Here is a 5,959-nt window from a genome sequence, read left to right as displayed (position 1 = left end):
CTCCCCTCCCCTCCCCTCTCCTCCTCATGGCTCAGCAGAGTTGAGAGTTGACTCTGTGAAAACGGCTGTCGCAGACACTGTGCAGGCAAACACACACTCATGTAAATCTTAAAATAACAATAAGAAATCTTTTTAAAGCACATACACAAGTAAGTACAATAGATAATTAAAATATAAAGCCAAAGACTCAGAGAGAAGTCAAACATCTTACCCAAGGTCATATAGCTCACACATCATTGAGGCAGTGTCTGAACTTGAGAGTTTCATGCCTGTGAAGCCCACACCCACACCCACACCACTGCTTACATCACCCTTGTATCCCTTCCCATCAGTCCCCATTCTCCCCCTGACACTGAGTTCTCCAAGTTCTCCAACTCTGCTCCAAAAACCCTGAGTGGCTGACATTCCATTCTCCCCATCAGTCTAGCAGGTCTTTTGGTTACAGTATTTAATCCTGCATTCAGATAAGTATCCTTAACCGTAAATGTGTATCAACAGCATTTTTTTTTTTTACCTACCAGGTTCCCTAACACTTACCTTATTGGAGAAGAAATTCCACATCATATACACATGTATGTTAGAAAAGGGAAGATAGAAACCGTGTGTGTGTGTGTGTGTGTGTGTGTGTGGCCTTATCCATGCTGTGTGTGGCCTTATCCATGCTGGTGAGAACTACCCTAGACACTGAGCTATAACCCAGCGTTTATTAGAGTAGGTAACAAAGATCAACAGAGACCGGGAGATCACAATATCGGTATTTCTATCTACTAGAATGCCTTTCCTTGTGTTATAGTTTAATATATTTTAATAGCAAAGAACAGCACAGAAAACAGATAACATTAAAACATGTACTTGCGTGCAAGACAACTCAATTAGAAAAGTAGAGTGAATCGATGGAATCTATGATGTACAATAAAAGTGCTACAAACACCATTTAGTTGCCATCAAGAAATGTACTTATTTAAAAAAAAATTCCAAATGTTGACATTGTCAACAGGTTTATTTATAACTATTATAAAATTGAACTTTTGAAATGTGTTCACTGAAACATTTTGCTTGCATTAATGCTTTATATCTTGCATTTCTATTAAAAATTCACAAGCAAATGTAAGTGGAGAAAGTGCCAATACCTGATCCTGTCCCGTGTTTCCACTCACAATTATATGCTTAGGTACCTTTTGATGTTAGAATGTTTTTTACTTGAACATTCATAAACATTTTTGCATATTGTGGTAAGGCTGTGGAAATTGCTGTGATAAAACCTTGGCAAAGCTCCCTTAGGAGCCAGGCCTCTGCGTCAGAGTCTTAACTTTGATGGTGACTGGACTTGGAGGCTAACCAACTGTTCAGCCCGGAGTAACTTTTCTTTAGAGGAGTTTTCCCCCTACTCTTCATTTTTAAATTAATTCCCACTGTAGACCAAACATGAACAGATTAGGAAAAGTGAGGGCCTATATGATTATGTCATTGCCTCTATTTTTATGACTAGGCACAAAGTTAAGAGGGGCGGGGACGGGGCGGCTGGTGAGCAGGTGCCACCTCTTGTCATTTATTTGGTCCCCAACTGTAACAGGCTTAGGACTTTCTCGTCTCCTTTGAGATTCACCTGACTCGTTTGCTTGTTTGCTTGCTTGCATTTTGTTTTTAAGCTATTCAATTTAATTATTAACAGTTTGGTATTTAGTTAGACGGCATGTTCCAGAAATAGATGCAAAGCTAATTTCCATTTGAAGGGGAAATCCAACCCACAGAGCTGATATACAGGTCTTATTTTAAGAATGAGGTCTGGGCTGGCGAGATGGCTCAGCGGGTAAGAGCACTGACTGCTCTTCCAAAGGTTCGGATCCCAGCAACCATATAGTGGCCCGTAATGAGATCTGACGTCATCTTCTGGTGTGTCTGAAAACAGCTACAGTGAATTACACCAGAGCAGGGCCTGAGAGAGCAGGGCAGGAGCGAGTGGGCTGGCAGAGGTCCTGAGTTCAATTCCCAGCAGCCACACACGATGGCTCACGGCCATCTGTACAGCTACAGTGTACTCATACACATAAAATAAATAAATAAATCTTTAAAAAAAAAAAATGAGGTCTTTGGCCAGGTGGTGGCAGCAGCACACCTTTAATCCCAGCTCTCAGGAGGCAGAGGCAGGCGGATTTCTGAGTCTGAAGCCAGCATGGTCTACAGAGTGAGTTCTAGGACAGCCAGGGCTACACAGAGAAGCCCTGTTGCAAAGAAAGGAAGAAGGAAAGAATGGAGGGAGGGAGGGAAGGAGAGAAGGAAGGAAAGGAAGGGAAGGAAGGAAGGAAGGAAGGAAGGAAGGAAAGGAAGAGATGGTCTTTTCCTAACTAGGGTTGATGGAATGAAATAGAGTAAGAAGGGACATTTGTTATCCAGACCCTAAAGCATACAAATTCGCGCTCTTAAACATTTGAATTCTGGATGTGTGATTTAAAAAGAAAACTTTGCTTTGTGTCGCTGTTAGATTCTATAGAGAGAGTGAGTGTGGGTTTGCAGAGGTAATGGCTCAATCGTTAAGAACACTTGCTGTTCTTACAGAGGATTAGGTTTCACTCCCAGCACCCACATGCCTGCCTACAGCTGTCTGTGACGCCGGTTCCAGTGCATCTGGCCTCTGGGGGCACCAGACACACATGTGGTGCACACACACACACACACACACGCACACACGCACGCACACACACATGTGGTACACATACATGCACACACACATGTGGTGCACACACGCGCACACACACGTAGTACACATACACACATGCACACACACATGTGATACACACACGCACACACACATGTGGTGCACATGCACACACACACATACACACATGCACACACACATGTGGTACACATACACGCACACACATGTGGTACACACACACATGCACACAGAATCATTTCGAAAGAGAGAGGAGTATAGTGAATGACCATGTTGACAGGCATATCAAACAACTGACAGGAGGGTAACTGATAGGCCTGAGCCCACAGGCTTACTACTGTTTACCTGTGCTGGAAGAAAACACTTGAACTCCACGGCCTCCCTCTTTCTCTCCCTTTTTGCTTCCATCTTTCTTTTAAAAACAAAACAAAACAAAAACCTGAGACTCCAGAACCACTGGGTCTTGAGGCGCTCACTACTTTACCTAACTTTTTTTATTTTTTATTTTTTTGTTTTTTTCAAGACTGGGTTTCTCTGTGTAGCCCCGGCTATCCTGGAACTCACTCTGTAGGTCAGGCTGGCCTCGAACTCAGAAATCCACCTGCCTCTGCCTCCCAAGTGCTGGGATTAAAGGCATGTGACACCATCGCCTGGTTTTATTTTTTTTTTAAACTCTAAAATAATGACCATCTCAAAGTTCCTCAGAAAATAAAGTGGTTATTATGATTATAAGTTGTCTTAGAAGATTCCTTCCTTACTCCTAGAAAAATGAAATTGTTAAGTCTTAGAAGGCTGGGGAGCAGCCTGGGGTAAAGTGCTTGCCTCACCTGCTCTGGGCCGTGGGTTCAAGCTCCAGGACAACAGAAAAATCTAACGTAGTCTTAAAGGACTAGAAGGTGACATAAGTACCTGTGACCCCAGGTACCTAGGGAATTGATGCAGAAGGAGGATGACTCAGGGTCAGCTTGAGCGAGGTAGCAGAACCCTGTCTTCAAAGGAAAGTATTTTAAATGCGATGGAGGTATAGCTCAGTGGTTAGACACTTGTCTAACATTCAGACAGCCCAAGGTTTACTGCTTAGTAATGCCAGTACGTGCACACACACACACACACACACACACACACACACACACACACACAGAGAGAGAGAGAGAGAGAGATAGAGAAACCATTATTTAAGTAAAAATGTACGTACACACACAAATATATGAGCCTCAAAGAATTTCGATTTTACTTCAGAGTGTTAATTTTTTCTAAGGCTTAACATGCATATTGCAGAGTATATCGGGGAAGATAAATAAGAAACCAGTCACGACCGCAGTGTCTGTCCCCAGCAGAGTGACTAGACAGCTGGGTCAGGAGTGGCAATTACTTTTATATCACTCATATATTTTAAATTTATACCCTGAGCATGCCTTCTCTCCTCCAAAAATTATTTTAACATGTTGAAGAAGAAAATAGGGGGCTGGAGAGATGGCTCAGTGGTTAAGAGCACTGATGCTCTTCCAAAGGTCCTGAGTTCAAATCCTAGCAACCACATGGTGGCTCACAACCATCTGTAATGGGATCTAATGCCCTCTTCTGGTGCGTCTGAAGACAGCAACAATGTACTCACATACATAAAATAAATAAATAAATAAATCTTAAAAAAAAAAGAAAAGAAAAATTATTTTTACCCTTTAAATTAATTTTTGAATTAATAATAAGTGTGTATGCCCATAAATGCTTAGATAAAAATCATAGTTATATGCTATTAGTGCCAAACATGTTAATCTTGAATGGTATAATTGGACAGGGCAACTGAAGCATTATAATTTTTATTTTGTGTGGTTTTGTATGCTTTGAATGTTTAAAATGAGAACAGGAGACAGTCTCCCTTTCTTGACCTTAGAATAGGAACTGAATTGGAAACTTCAGAACTTTCGCAGAATCTGCAAAAGAAAATAGACTCAGGATATTCCACAGAAGAGTGTAGAATTGCTAAACTCTAGACTATCTTTGGGGAAAAGGCATGGCTCAAAATATATAGTGTGCAGTCTTTGGTTGCTAGCATGATGGGACTTAGAATCTTGTAGGAGGCACGCCTCTGGCTGTGTCTGTGAATTCTAGGCCAATTTAATACAGGAGGGAAACCCACCATGAATGTGGGTAGGAATCCTGTGAGTTAGGCTCGTAGGTTAAATAAGAAGGAGAAGACGGGCTGAGCATCAGCCTTTGTTGCTCTTTGCTTCTTGTGGATGCTGCGGACCAGTTGCTTCTGTGTACGACCGTGATGGACTGTGTCCCTAAACTGTGAGCCAAAATAAACCCTTTCCTCTTTAACCTGCTCCTGTCAGAGCAATGAGAATAGGTAACTAGTACAGTACTTCACTCCAAATAATCCTATTGAGAATGTCTTAGGTCTGGAGAGACGGCTCCATGGTTAAGAACCCTTGCTGCTCTTGGGACTGGAGAGACCCTTGCTGCTCTTGCAGAGGATTGATTCCCAGCATTCACCTGGTGGCTCACAGCTGGTTAAGAACTCCAGTTCCAGGGGTTCCATCCCCTTCTTCTGGCCTCTGAAGGCACTGTGAAATACACATATGGACATGCAGGCAAAATGCTTATACATACAAAAATAAATTAAAAAATAAAAGTCTATTAAAAATGCCTTTTTAACCTGTATCACTTGACCACGCCCCCAGGTTGCTATCTAATCCTCTCCAGTAGACTTCCCCTGTTTGGCTCAGCCTTCTGTCCCGGACCAGACCCCTCCCCCTCCTCTCAAGTCCTGCATCTGCCACTGGACTCTGTCCTTTGTTCAGGAAAGGTTAATATTACCTTTGACAAACAAATGAACCTCTAAATTCCTTTGTTTTCTTTTTAAAAACCACCGTTACTGGACTGACTCCTAAATTATTTTCAAAGGAGAAAAGGAAGACTTTTAAAGGGTCTCCCTGTAACTTAGGAACAGCAAACAGCAAAACAAACAAACAAAAACCAAGGATTCTCACTTTTTCTCATCATAGGAAATAGACTCTTCAACACCAAAGGACCTTTAATATTAATCAACACCAAAGGACCTTTAACATTAAAGACGGTTTTCAGGTGCTACACTTCTATAAATGAGGATCTGGCGAGCTGGCTCAACAAGAAAGGGGACTCACTAGCTGCTCCTCCAGAGGACCCAGAATCAGGACCCACATGGTGGCTCACAATCAGCTTGAACTCCAGTTTCAAGGAATTCAATGCCGGTTCTGACCTCCGAAGGCACCAGGCACTTAGGTGGTACACACACACATACAT

The sequence above is a fragment of the Mastomys coucha genome, unplaced genomic scaffold (assembly GCF_008632895.1).
Source record: "Mastomys coucha isolate ucsf_1 unplaced genomic scaffold, UCSF_Mcou_1 pScaffold23, whole genome shotgun sequence".
NCBI classification, from domain to species: Eukaryota; Metazoa; Chordata; class Mammalia; order Rodentia; family Muridae; genus Mastomys; species Mastomys coucha.
This window is presented reverse-complemented; position numbering follows the sequence as displayed.